Raw genomic sequence first — 15,583 nt, forward strand, 5'->3', positions numbered from 1 at the left:
GGATGTAGTCACATAGGAACGTAGTAATCTCTAGGAGCACATGTATTAGTGAAAGTGAAAATTTTAAAAAAAGAACCAATTTTCTTCTGGAAGTCGGGTGTTGTACTGAACACACAATATGTTCATTGCTAAACATTTACATTTTGGTTTCTATGATTATTTCTTCTCTTTCCTTTTGGCAGCTGTCAGAAGTAATAGAAGGAATAGGAAGAACTTAAGGTCTGTGATATTTTTCTGGTTGTTGCCTGTCTTCGAGTTCATCTGGAATGCATAAACTGTTTTTTGCAAATATTTTCAATCTAACCCTATTCAGAAGAGTTTTCATTTATGTGCCGGAATATAAAAGGAACTTATCAAGTCTTCCATACATAAAGTGTGTTTGTCTTCTGGACACTCTTCTTTGTATAAAGACTATAATGATGGATAATTAAGGATTTTTGTTATGGAATTGAGAAGAATAAATAAACACATAAAAAAGGATTAAATATAAACTGGTGTCATGATTAACTGCCCTTTAAAAACCTGTCTTTAAGAAATATATTGATGATTCAGACTACTATGTGATGCTAGGTCTCTACAAGAGTTTTCACTGTTTCATCCCTCCTCCTCTTCACTATTTTCCACATTTGCTATATTTAATCTCTGATTAGATGTAAATGCTGGGAATCAGGCAGGGGGCACCTTGAGTTTGTACAGTGCCTAGTTCAAATGAGTCCTATTCTTGGTGACAAAGTTATTACTGGATGTCATAAGATCACCCTCAAAATAGCACTCCAAGAAATCAGTTTCATGGGTCCCAATCCTGCAAAGATTCTGTCAGAATTAATTGGACCATTGAAGACGCATGAAGTAAAATAAGTGCAAACAAGTCTTTGCAGGATTGCAGATGTACAGTGGAAAATATGAATATATTCTCTGCTGCATTTCAGAGGCAGAAATCTAAGCATATGGAGCAGGTAGGCTGAACTTATATTACTTAGCATTTATAGAATGAGCAACCATGAAAATACTGTAAAAATGTGTGAAGGAGAGAACGAAAGCTTTTTCATCACATTTTTTGCCAAAGAAGTCATTCAAGACAATGGAACTAGTAGTACTAAAGACACAAGGTATGCTGCCTTTTCTTATTGAAAGTTTCAGCTGAGTGGAAAAAAAGAAAATTTTTTAAAAATCACTTTCAGATGGGGAAATTATTCCTGGGTGTGGGTGTAGATAGAAAAATAAGGGTAGCACTTAAGATTAAGCAAAGAGTAGGAGGAAATGTCTGTAGAGGGTAAAGTAGAATTTTATGTCCTTAAAGTACAAAGTTAAAAGATGTCTGAAGTATAACTGAAATACCATCAGAAATAATATCAGAAAAGAGAATGCAAAATTATGAAGCATACCTTGATTATTTGTCAGTAGGGGTCAAATGCAATTTCATTCTTCCCTGCCAAAAATTGAGACTCTGTTTTCTTTTGACAGCAAAAAAAATGTTCCATTAACCCTAAATAAGCCTTTTTTTTCTTTTTTCTTTCTTCTTTTTTCTTTTTTCTTTTTTCTTTTTTTCTTTTTTCTTTTTATTTTTTCTTTTTTCTTTTTTTGTTTTTTTTCTTTTTTCTTTTTCCTTTTTTGGCTTTATAAGAAAAACTGTTGAGAGAATCATTAAACTGTTGGAAGAGGAGTCACAGCCATCAGCCCAGATTACTTTCAATGGCACTCAGGACAACTGTGGCCTGAATTCATTTCCTGCCTCTGAGGCTCAAAAAGCTCAAACCTGTATCTTCTGCCTCCCAAGAAAGAGAACTCAGGAGCCTCCATAGATTTTTTTTTTTTTTTAATGGGGCAATTCCACCAGGAAGATGTTTGAAGGAAACCTATAGCAAAATCTCTTTCAACAAGGGATGAGACTGTTCCCAAGGATTTAGGCCTTCATTCAACCACTTCAAATAGCACAATATCTCTAAATATGGTAAAATACGGTACTATGACATGAACTTTCAGGTTAGCATAATGAAGTAAATCCAGGAGGATGATTCATCTACCACCATTTTTGCTCATAGGTACCCAAAGCAGAAACACATCTAACCCTGTGGTAGGGAGTCAGATGGAGATGGCAGGGAGTGTGGGAGTGGGAAGAGGCTGCCCAGAAGGAAGGGAGGAAGGTCCTGGCATATCACCTGCTCCCACCTCCTCTTCTGGCCAGGGAGAGCTCTGACGGGGACTCATCTGTGCATTTGGCACCGTCGCTCTTCACTTGTCCAGCTCCTGCTGTTGCAGGACCTCCTTTTCCCTTCCTCCTTTTGCTTCCATTGGTTTCTAGTATCTGCTGAGGCTTTCCAGGTGGTCTCTGTGGTTGGCCAAGCTCTGGGCCAAGCCTATTCTGGCTGGCTTTGAAGTACCCAAGCTCTGGATGCTTCCCAGAGGGGTATTTCAGCAATGTTGTGCCGCAGCCAGACAAAGGAGAGACAGGCAGGAAAAACGGGAGCTGTGTTAGGGCCTCTGGAAGAGATGGAGTTGTCTTGGAAAACTGAGAGCAAAAATAAACAATCGTGCTGCCCATTGGGTGTTTTGCCTCTGACTTGAACTTAAATAAACGAAAGGACAGACTGTCATCCAAAGCATATAATTCCTGTCATCAGTAACCATCATGATTTTCACTCTCAAGTAAGTAGCATGATGTTTACCATATTATATATTTGCAGCCATTGGCTCTGTCTGTTTCCTGCCCAAATGTAGACTCATGAGAGATTTCCAAGATTAGGATTAAAATCTTTCTAATTTAACCCAATACCCACATCATACTTATCCTCCTATAACTTACTCTCTCCAGAGAAACCAGCCATTGCCCAGCAGTACACCACATTCCAGTATTCAATTTGCAGAGCCAAAGGAAGTGCAAATGCCTGTAAGTTCACATCTTACTGTGCTACCTTCACCTTTGAAAAAATCATTACGGAAGACTTTCCGTCAAAACTGCAGACTGAACAACTATGCAGAGAAAGACCATGAATTAAGTACTCTGTTTTAAATGTTGTCAGACCAAAGTTTTTTTAAGTGCTGTGCTAAATTAATTTATGATAACAGACAGCTGCATGCAGTAATCTTCCCTCTATACATTACACAGCAGCACAAATTTGACAAATTAGTCAGAAGGAATTATTTGTAACATTCATAATCATACTTACTCACAATACACCATAAAATGATCCCAGGCTGGCAGTTTAATAGCTTTATCTCTGATTACTGTTCCCATAAAAACCTCAGAGAAACAGAAGTGCCTGCATTTGGATGACAAAATCCCCAGCTATTTCAAAGACAACTAAAATTTTAAAACAATAAAGATGTTTTTACTGTTCCCTACAGTAAAAGCATGACAGACTAAATAACAATACTAGCATAAATTCAAGGAAAACCTCTCTCTCTAGCAGAGGCTGAGACAGGAATCGTTGGCCTCAGGCATCAGCTCAGTCAAGTATTCGTAGAAATCTTCATAGCAATTCTTATTTCAAAATAAAAACAGCCCGTGTTAAGATAAATTTGAGATTTTTTTCTGTTTTAATGTGTTTTTTTCTTTAAGATATCAAAGGTGCTTGGCACAACGTTTTCAAAACAGTTTTCTGCTCTCAGTGCATTCCCTACCCTGCTCAGACATTGCAATTGTCCATAAAATGCATCCCTGTCATGCAGCTTTCCTTTTATTCCAAAACTGTGACTTTGACCTCCATGCCTTCCTTATTTGTCTCCCTGGGGCCTATCACTTCCTTTCCATACAGCATCTTAGTCTTCTCCATGCCCAGACAGAAGGTGAGGACTCCCACTAAGAGGGTGTGACAGCTCTGCACATCCGAACGCAGCCCCAGGGCTCAGCGGGAGGCCACACTCCACACACGCAGTCATGCACTGTTGCTGGATCTCGTTTGCAGGGACCTGAGGAAAAAGGTTGCTCCAGAGCTGTGCTGAGACATGGGATCCGGCTGTGGTCTGTGTTCCACACGAGGTGAGAAATGTTACAGGATTATACATCAGACTTGGTGCTTTCATCAGTTATGGTTCATTTTTACTTTCTGACATTCAGAGTGGGACTCGTCTCTCCAAAGTGAAGTTCTTACAACTGGCCGGAGTTCTGGCAGCCCCTGTATATCCAGGAAAGAAATGGGCACTTCCAGGGTTCATACGGTAGGTTGGTTGAAATACCTGGTTTTCTCCATGGCTTATAAATGCAGTTTGTACAGTCAACTTGGCCGCCTGCACTGCAGACGTGTAAAGGTGTGAGAAAACATGAAGATGAATCCCCACCTTAATCATCAGCACTGTAGTTATAGCACAATCAGTAGGGGAAAAAAAATGAAAAGAGGGAGGGACGTTTTAAAGCAGTTATTTTATGAGGGCTATCCTTATTCCTCTTTAATTAGATATCTTTGGGCTGAACAGAAAATAATCATTAACAAAGAATGAGGAAAAAGCTGGTTTTGTTCCTAAACATGAACCCACAGTGATGATGCAGTAGAGTTGCTTCTAAGAGATCATGTCAATTCGTCCTGTCATGACAGAGCCAAAACACAACTGTGTCTATGACGTTCACAGTATTTGAAATATCTTTGAACCATGTTGTCTAGCCCAATAAAATATCAATGACGATATTACTCTAACATCTGCATAAGGCAATACTATATCTGCAGATCATATTACTTCTCCATTTCCAGTCAAAGAAGTGGCACTACAGGAATAGTTTTTTGTCACTGGAATTACATCTCCTCTGCCGAGAATCTAAAATGTTCTTACTGGTAAGGTTTTATCTATGGAAGGAAACCGCGGTGCCTGGAGTGCTCTGGGCATAAAAAGAGGATATGGAACTAATCGGTGGTTGCAGTAAAAGGGTTTGGAAACAGAAATTTGTCTCCCACGGGAAATTCTAACACCTGAAATGGTTTTCATTCTGAATTTGAGAAAAAAAAATAATTACAAAAACCAGAAAGAGAGTGATTCATAACCAGTAAAAGATTTTATTTCAATAAGGCAAAACCACAGAAAATGGAAGTTAAAATAATAACTTGAAACAACAAAGTAGAAAATACATATTTTGCTAGTGGAATGAAATGAACTGGAAGGAATCCTTTCTATTGCCTTTTATATATAATTTCCTCAAAATGAATACAATCTTGTCAAGCTTTTCAGTTGCTAAAACAGTCCTTTATGATTTTTGCTAAATGATATTTCTCATCAGAAAAATTTTCTATCCAGTTTTTGAGCAGATACATTTTAGAGGATCATGCAAAAAGCAGTTAGAAGCTCCCAGGAGCACTCTTGTGTTGTTTGAGCTGGATTGATCTAAGAACGCAAACAAGGGGAGATTTGTGGAGAAAGGCTGTAGGTTTCCACAGGTCAGCTGGTATAGCCAAAAATAGAGGTGAGGCATAAGGCCTTCTGCAGGGTGGAATTAAAGCAGCTATCGCCAAAGGCCCTTGCATTTGTGAACAAATGCTCTGAGCTGAAGTTAGGCCATTTGAGAAAAAAGTGCTTAGTAAGTTCACTCACAAATGGGGTTCTCAGTGATAAAATAGAAGGGTCAGCAAGTTTTTAGGGCTCATTACTGTTGAGTAAACAGTTAAAGAAATAAACAGATTCAGGGAAAAAAAAAGCAAAAAACCAAACAAAACCACAAAAAAATATTAAAAAACCCAAAACAAAACAAAAAACAACCAAACAACCAACCAAACCCAAACAAGCAACAAAAAAAACCCACCAACAACAAAAAGCCACTTTTCTGTCACATTCGACGTGTACTTCTATCCGTTTCAGTTTAATATTTCTGCTAAGGACCTGGATGATAAAATACAGTCTGCTTATACTATTACACATCTTCCTAAATGGGGCTGGTATGTGTCTTAAATTCATTTTATTGCAGATTACCAGTTTCCAATTGATAGGGCTGTGTTGTCTTTAATCTGTGAGTTGTTGGTTTGAAGTCTTGACCTAGCTAGTTAATGGAAGAGTCATGTTTAATGCTGTGAGCTACTAATCCATACAAAAAGTAAAAAGAGAAAGAAGCAAATTTTAAAACAGGGATGTGAAGAGGGATCAACTGTCAGTTTTCTATCTTTCTTCCCTAATTCAGAGATAAAATAGTACTGGTTTTAGTCCCAGATTACAGAGGAAGAGGATTAGGGAAACTAATTGTCTTGTTTTGAGTGTAAAACAAGAATTTCAGCAGTTTCATTTGGAACTTCTGACTGCAAGCTCCACTGGCAGGAGATTTTTCTTTGATGTTAATGCAGCACTGATAAGTGAGTACTCTGATGGTGCTCAGTAAATTATTCTGCTTTGTATTGAGCCAGACATCAGCCAATGCAGAGATAAAATGCAGCTTTGCCAAGTGGACAAAACCATAGTCTCTCTGACTTCCATCGTTTTTTTTTCCTTTAAGGGGAAAAAGGGTATGACAAAATGTATCTGTTGGCTAAACGGAAATTATCTCAGTTACACGGCTGTACCCTACAGCACTGACGCTGAGTACAATTAACCTTATTCCAGGTATAGGATACAGAAATTGTCATCAGAAGCAGTCCTGAAATTTGGGGATATTCTACTATATAATGAGACCGTAATGGAAACCATCATGTACAGCACTTATCTAAATGACTGGCTGAAACAGTCAATGATTTCGAACCCTTTTATAGCCAACTTCAAATGTATTTTTGACAACAATCCATCTTTTGAGAACAAGAGCCTCTAATTAGGAGCATGCAAATTTCGTCTGTGGACATTTGGCACATGTTTACCTAAGCATTCTGTTGTTTCTATTTCACAGGCACGTGTTAAATTGACAATTACCACTGTATCCTCTAACGGTACACTTTGGAAGCTTTGTTAGATGTTACCAGCTGACAGTGAAGACAATGAGGTTGAAGGAACGCTTGCATGTGTCGAACATGCCATAGGGACCAGATGGAAGCACCTGAATAATTTGGCATTCTTAATGTTGACCTACATTACAGAGGGTTGAGACCATCTCTTTCTCAAGGAGACATATGAGACAACAATATGAGAGTCAAAGCTCCAATATGCTTACATAATGTTCCACAGTTTGGAACATATCCTAAGCGACTCCTTTTCAAAAGGCTGAAAAGAATTTGGTCTGATATGTAACAGGAACTGACAATTGCATTGCCAGCATTTTTGCTACAGATTTGCTTCACAGTTTTGTGCTGAGAACAAAGATACAGCAGGAGAGAAATCCATTTCAATATAAACAGATTTCACACCTAAAACCCTCACAAATTTTTAATGAAATGAAATTATTTTGCTTGTAATGTGTGCAACAAAATAACCTTCTGCAGCTCCTGCAGTAAGTCTCCATAGATCAATTTTCATGTCTCTATCTCATATACCAGGAATAACTCATTTTCCTGATGTTTAGTGGTACATGATTGTCATGTACTTTATAGTACATAATCAAGCTGGGATTTAAATCCTGGATCTTTTACAAGCCAGGGCAAACTCTTTCAGCTCTCAGTCTCCTCATCTGTAAAAACGAGATAGAAATCATACTTCAGAGAGGCACTGCGGTAACAACTCATCAAGTATTCAGTGTTTCGTACGAAGCTCTTGGACAACCGCGGCTAAATACTATTTGTAGCAGTGTCAAATTTTAGACATATTAACAGAGGTTAGCAGAGCAGTCAGGAGGCAAAGTTTTAAAAACAGACTTAAAAAATTTTATTGTGTCTGTCAATACTGAAGTTCCATTGCTTTGCAAGTAAAGGTTTAGGGCCCAGGCAACTTGCTCAGATATATTCAGAATTTAATTTTTAAAAAGACGTAAATGAATGTTAGTGCTGCAAATTCTGACAACTTAATTAAACTCCCCTGTCCTGACTGCATTATCTGTAATGTCCCATGTTTTCTTCCATAGAACTCTTCATCTTCTGGTCAATTATATGTCTGCTGGGGATCTCTGTCACTAATACATTAAAGAGAAGATTTAATATGCTAATAGCACTAATATGTCAAAGAGCAAATTAATAGCGCTAACACATTAAAGAGCAAAACTTATTATCCTCCACTCACTTGCCAGATCCCATTATGCTGCTCACCAACTTGTAATAATTTACTTTCCTTAGGAAACTCTTGGAGAATAAAAGGGAGAAAGTCTTTCTCTCAAGGGCTTAAAAGACAGCACAGTCTTAGACAGCACAGTCTTTGCAGCAAGCAGAGTTTTGTCTTTTGCTGAGCTTGCCAATCAGCCTTTGGCTTCCAAAAGGGAATACTGAAACAGGATGCATAAAAAAACTATTAAAAGAGAAGTTCTAATTTTTACTGCTTATTTTTAACTACTTAACACAGCAGAAGACTGTAGGTCATTAGCAATCCCCAAAGGTATATCTATTTGCTAGTAAATCCTAGTAGTACAATTCCAAATTTAGGGCTTACATATCTATATTCAACTCCACTGAAGACTGGCAATATAAATCATTTCAATCTATCACCATCATGTATATTTACACTACACAAGTTATCTTATCCCTAACAGCTATACTAACAGGAGTAACAGTAATATCTGGAAAATCAAGCATTCAACAGTCTGGAAGAACGTTTTTCTGTCTTATTGATTATCCTACAGATTGAAATTATAGGCTTATGCTATAAATCCTTCCTGCAAACAAGGACTGAATGCCTTGCCTAGATGATGCATGGATGCACAGAAGTCCTGTCTGCTCGCATTCAGGCTTTAGCAGAAAAAAGCTTTTAATTTCTCCATGGATATGTCAATGCTTAGTGACTCTAACACTAAGGATAACTATTTTAATTGCTGGGATCAAGAGCCCCAAATATCAGAGAGCTATATGTAAAAGCACAACTACAAGTAGAGAAATATAGAAACAAATGCTGTGGTGGAAGGAACACGATATAAAACTTGATGAAAAGCATCCTGGGAACTGCACATGGGTCCCACCTGACAGACTCAATATTATCCCTGTGAGGTTTACTCCAGTATCAAGGTTAAAAGCTCTCAGTAATCAGGTTCTGTATAATGCATTGGTTGTTACTCAGCTTAAGTTCTTCCATCTCTTCCAGATCTCATAAATTTATAAAACTTGAGAAATAAATAAAAATTATTTAGGCTATTGCATAGAAGAGGTGACATTGAAGCTGTTTTGTGGAAAACCAAAAGGTGGACAAAGTTCTCCACTCTCACTCTCCTTATGCAAGAGGCACACTTTAGGTGTGACTGGTAGAAAAGAGCTCAGCTATGATGTCAGGACAATGTCTGGTCTTTGGATCCTTGTGTAAGCAAGTTGTAGCGGCATCACAGCAGCTGGGATGGTCTACGGGTGCAAGGGACATGAGATCAATTGGAAAAAAGCACAGGACACTCAAGCCTTTCAGCAGCAGAGAAATTCTCTGTCCTTTCTACAGAGTATTTAACAGACTCCTGGTAAAAGTGAGAGTTGGGGAGCAACAGAAAAAATTAGCATAAGCAATAAGACAAAGGCACCTGAACCTTTGTGATGTTGCTGTAGTCGTATATCAGGACAGTTGCTTTGATTCTGGCCTATGAGGAATCAAGTGAACAACCCAAACATGCGTGTTTAATGAGAATGCATACATTCACAGGTTAATATGCATGAATGCCAAGCAAATTTTGATATTTCTTGGTTAGTTTGTTTCTTAATGAAATGCAAGCTGTGTTGTACTTTGTGTTTGTCCCTGTAGTTTAAGAGGCACTGCTCATGGACTTTGCACAATTTACACTGACAAACTGATATTTTGGGCTGAAATTAAGCACGTGGATTTCTCTATGTTTTATTTAGTCATTTTGAAATACACAGTTTTCACAGAAAGTGGCTGACAAAGGAAAACAAGAATAATTATGTACCATTGAATCTAAACATGAGCAAGTTCTTGGTTCTCCTCTGAAATCCTCCAAACAAAGCTCTTCAAAATATAGGGAACGTTTTAAGAGCAAAGATAAGCAGGACCCACCTTTGACAGTCTCTATGAAGGATATAGCAACTGACTAATAAAAATAAAATTAATCTAAGATTGGAAGAATTTTAATTTCTCATCAAAAAGAAACTTCACTTGATTAGAAACTGTTAGTATTTAGTACATTAAGGAAGCATTCACCATATTTCTGTATTTGTAGCTGTACTGTTTACCATTTTTCTAACAATAACAAGATAATCTTCTCTTGGATGGATCCTGTCTCTGTCAGATTTACTGGGAAATTTGGCAACATTCAAATAGGTCAATTCCAGATAAAAAGTGATCTCATTTCCTATGTCTTCCAAATTAAGACCAGATAACCTTAATTTTCATCTTTGATATGTGATTCATAACTACAATAAAGACTTGATCTTTTCCTCGTTTAGCATGAACTTTTACAAATTAGACATTAATGTTTCTCATGTTGTACTTACCGAAAATTAGGCTGAGATTGAAGTTGATGTATTAATTGTCATTGCTGCAGGAGGGCACAGAAACTACAGTGTTAACAGGTTAATTATCTTATACTAAATAGACATAAGTTGGTTTGAAAACACTGACTAACTTAAGTAGTGGTTTCCAAGCAGGTGTACTTCTGACAGTAAATGCAAACAACTCTAACATGCTTTTAGATTTAGATAAGAAGCATCAGCAATGTTTCCTATCATATCTATTTTGTAGTCTTAATAATATTTAGTGTCAATTTCAAAGTAAAAATGTATTTTTGTTTTATTTCCCAGAGCTCTGTTTGAATAAAGTACATAATTCCAGACTAAAGGTGCTAAAATCATGTCTCAATGAGAGAAAAAAAAAAAAAAAAAAAAAAGGAGGCATGTCTATCTCTTTCCCCAGTAAATAATGTAATAATTGTATATTTTTATATGGCAACACTATGCTGCAAAATACTGCCTTGCCCTTATGGTCAGTAACCTTTCAGAGACTCTTTGTAACATTCACCACCTAGCACATATTGAGGGAACTCTGTTCAAACAGTACATAGCCGGATTGAATTTGATAAGAATAAATGCTTAAGAAATTACAAAGAAACTTTATTCAGTCTTCTCTTCTGTCTTGCCAGTTTTATCTTGACTTTTCTGAGCCTGTAAGCCCTTTGAAAGAGAACCTCTTTCTATCTTTGGCTTGTTCAGAACTGAGAATACAGCTAATGCTTTGAAAAAAGATTAAAAAATTGGGTGTTGCAGAAAAAGCCCCAAGGCATTTGGGGTAAACAATATACATCCCAGCCTCATAAGTAGAATACAAACACCTACGCTCTCTACTTCAGCATTGATCCAGCCTGCCAGAGGCATTCAAAGTTGTCTGTCTGTGCAATTTCAGCCTAAAAAATATATTTCAGTGAATCCATGTGTTTTTGTACCACTGTGCCTTTGTTCAGTCACAAGGCTCTCCAGTGGTCCAAGCCCTGCTGAGGGAGCACTGCTGGGCACGGTGCCCGAGGACGCCTTCTGCCTGCTCGCTTTGCTGCAGGTTCGCCATGTGTTAGTACCAGAACCGTTTTCTTGCAGATGGCCCTTGTGCACTCATATTGAGTTCTACTATTAGCATGTAAGGCACCATCCCCATGCTACGCAGCAACTTCAGAGATCTTATCTGAATATGTCTCAGTGCTAATACTAACCAATGTTATTACAAATTGCTGTCTTGCTGTCTTGCATGATCATTGCTAGTGCCCAGTCATGAGTTATAATGCATGCTGAGGACAAAAAATGTTGGATCTCAATAGTATCATCATTATCTGAGGGAGGTTTCATCTACAGAGGACTGAAGCTTTGTGAAAGCTTCGTAAACCAGCAGGTTGAGGGAGGTTCTCCTCCCCCTCTACTCTGCCCTGGTAAGGCTGCATCTGCAGTACTGCATCCAGTTCTTGGCTCCCCAGTTTAAGAAGGACAAGGAATTACTGGAAGGAGTCCAGCAGCAGGCTACAAAGATGATCAGGGGCCCAGAGCGCCTTTCTTATGAGGAGACACTGAGAGAGCTGGGACTGTTCAGCCTGGAGAAGAGAAGCTGAGAGGGGATCTCATCAGTGTCTATAAATATCTCGAGGGTGGGTGTCAAGAGGAGGGGACCAGACTCTTTTCAGTGGTGCCCAATGACAGGATGAGGGGCAATGGAGGTTCCATCTGAATATGAGGAAAAACTTTGTTACTCTGAGGATGACACAGCGCTGGAACAGGCTGCCCAGAGAGGTTGTGGAGTCTCCTCCTCTGGAGACATTCAAAACCTCCTGGACACATTCCTGTGCGATCTGCTCTGGTGAACCTGCTTTAGCAGGTGGTTTGGACTAGATGATCTCCAGAGGTCTCTTCCAGCCCCAACCATTCTGTGATTCTGTGATTCTGTCCTAGACTATGCTCATTTCAGTAAGGAAATTTAAATGATATCTTGTTTCTAACATTGTGCAGAGGGCCAGCTGGCAAGCAAGCTTGCAAGCACAAGACAGTGCAGGTGCAGACACAGTCCAAAATCTACAGTGTTGTTAAACACACCGTTACTCCACAATGTTATGTTCGTGATGTCAGAATTACATCACACACGCAAGATATAGATGATTGGTCTAGGCATCAGTAATGAGGATTCGGATGTCAAGTGAGTCAAAGCCACTCAGAGATTAAATATTGAAGGATTCAAAATCACATGTGTCGAAAGGCAACCCAAACCCAGTCTGTTGATGTTCTAAAATTTTTTTTAAAAGAGAATCTAATGGAAAAACCTCAGGGAGGTGGGACACAGTGTACAATGTCATAGCAAATGTGGATGGCTTTGCTAAGTGGAAATATCTAGACTGTTTTGATGAAAATGGATTCTCTATTAGCTTGTGAACATCTATAGACATACATATAGCATGAAATGAGCAGGAAAGCAAGTCTCTTGCCAAACAGGCAAACATAAGTACAAGCAAAACTTTCTCTCTTCAGAGATAAAGGGTAGGCACAAAAAACCAGAAGAGCAGCATCAGGCTGTGGATCAGGAAAAATTCCAGTTCTTTTACAAAAACTTAAAAACTGTTTGTAGTTCCAAAGGTAGTAATGTCAAGCCACTTCTCAACAGTGGGAGTCAAATGCAGTTGACTGATGAAAATCTTGGCGTAAACATTGTGGCAGTGTATTAAATGGCCTGTCATCTTTGATAAAGTAGTATAAGAAGCCTTAACGCAGCAATTAGCAACCCTAGCAAATTTGCACTCTCAAAGCTACCAAATGGATGACACCAGGTGAGACAAAAGGCACCATGGTTAGTCCTATGAAGTGATACATGGATGGTGGTCAGCAGATGGTCATGTTACTGGTGCAGGTAAGGATCAGGTCTCAGGAAGTTAAGCGATGCAAACAATGTAACCCCCTTCACAAACCAGAGAAGTGACTAACTGTGACTTGATAAACCATCGTATTTCACTGTGCTCAATAACTGCAAAAATCCTTGCAGGAACAATAGGCAGCTGCCCAGTTAGAGAACTTGCTGGAAAACTGTTTCTGAAGGGCAATTGAGCTTTTAGTGTGATTGAGACCTGACTGTTGCAATCCCCTTTTGCAGCTGCATAAAGTCAGGTGAAGTGTGCAGCAAAATAAAGGGTTGTATATGGTCTTTGTCAGATGAAAGCCTTTGAGGCTGTAAGTTATGAATGTCTTTGGAAGTGTCTGCAAAAACCCTGACATCCAGATATTTTTATGTATGCTGCTCGCTGGTTTCATGGCTTAGAGATGAGAGTTCCCGATAATGGCAGACTACCGCAACATATCATTGTCAGTGGTACTGAGTAAGGCTGTATTTGCCTCCTGATTGTCTTTTATCATAATTTCTGCATCAATATTTTTTATGCAGCCACAACAGAAGATCCACATTCAATTACAAGATGATATTTACACTATGCAGAGATCCATAGCAAAATCAAAGGCTGTAGAGCAGCCGTCTTTACAGATGACTGTGAATTGTTCACCCACACATGCTGGACTGCAAGACACTTCATAGTCTCATAAGATCCAAACGCCAGTCAGCTCAAAGTGTTTATCAAGAAAATCAATTCAATCCTACAGCGTTAATTTCTGGAAGGCGTGTTGAGCCAGTTGAGAGTGGTGACAGCACAATGGCCACATCCCGCTACTCAGCAGCCCACTGCCCTACAATGCTGAAACTGACGGTGGAATCACATAGAAGATTGCAGAAGCCAGCTTTGGGGAAATTGAAGCAGTATATCTGCAATGAAAAAATCATACAGCTTCTAATAAAGTGAATGCATACTATGCAAGTATCATCACTGTTCTTCTCTGAAAAAAAATTCCATCACTATACCAATCATATACGTGATCTCTTGTCGTGTCCTTACTATTAGCAATTCCTGAACATTGAGTTCTTGGGCTACTAAGGACTCAAAGAAAGTTCTCAATGTTTTTGTCTGGGCATCTGATACATGTACTGGGCAAAAGATTTTCTGAAGCTTTTTTGTACGGCGAGTTAAAGTAAGGTGCAGGGCTGAAAACTAGGTTAGAAATGTATGTTCATCAGTTATATGGAACTGCCTGTACAGAATGAAAAACTATAGGTAGAGGCTATCTGCTGTGGCAATATTGATTTTGTCTGAGCATGTAAGCAAAACCAGCTTATGATAGACAGTGCAAGAGGTAGCAGAGGACAGGGGGAGTAGATAGGGTATTATGCATTTGGTGGGACAGCTAACACTTTGCATGTAAGACAATCACACTTACAAATCAGATGAAATTTATCAACAAAAAGCCACAAAATTTGCATTCTAATAATCTGAGTCAGTGGGAGACACCATGATTCCCCATCAACAACAGTAACGGTAGAGCAAATCCTACTATTCCAGAATTCAGATAACTTCATGATAAATTCATAGACTGCAAAATTCACTGAATTTGAAAACTGAGTTTTTCTGTGAGAAGGCAATTTATTCACAATTTAAATATATAGCTTTTATATGTCTCTTGTACCGAAGGTCTTGCTCCCTGGAGTTTTGTCCCCATAGTATACTCTGCGGTTCAAGTGGATGTAGTAAGAGACTTCCGTTGTTTAAAGGAAAAATATTTGTAGACCTTAAATCTGAGTCACAAAAGTCAACATACATAAATACATATGTGTACAAATTTTTGTAAGCATACATAGCACATTTGAACTGTAAAAAAAAGTGCAAGCAAAATGTAATTTGGTAGATAATTTTTGAACCGGTTTAAGAGCAATGAAAATGCCACCAACCTTCTCGGCATGAAACAAGGATGTGGACACAGGCCCTTGCAATCAAACCACATCCCTTCTGTCACTTTATATATGTAGCTGATTTCAGGCATCTCATATCTCTACTCTTGACATAGGCAGCTATCATCTTCTCCATTAAAGCTGCAGACTTGACCATGAGTTTGTTCAAGAAAGGGTTGTATTGTTTTATTGCTTATTTGAGATTATTTTAACTATCACAAGGGGTTCTGAATTTTTTGTTTGTTTCAGTCTCAACGGGAATAATTCAAGTACAGCAAAGCTCTATAGCTCCCTAAGGGCTAAGCCACTGGAGGAATACTCAGTAAATGTGCTTTACTCATGAAGGAAAGACTAAAATAATGGATTTCTCAGCTATATTTAGTTA

This window comes from Caloenas nicobarica, chromosome 4 (genome assembly GCF_036013445.1).
Source record: "Caloenas nicobarica isolate bCalNic1 chromosome 4, bCalNic1.hap1, whole genome shotgun sequence".
Lineage (NCBI taxonomy): Eukaryota > Metazoa > Chordata > Aves > Columbiformes > Columbidae > Caloenas > Caloenas nicobarica.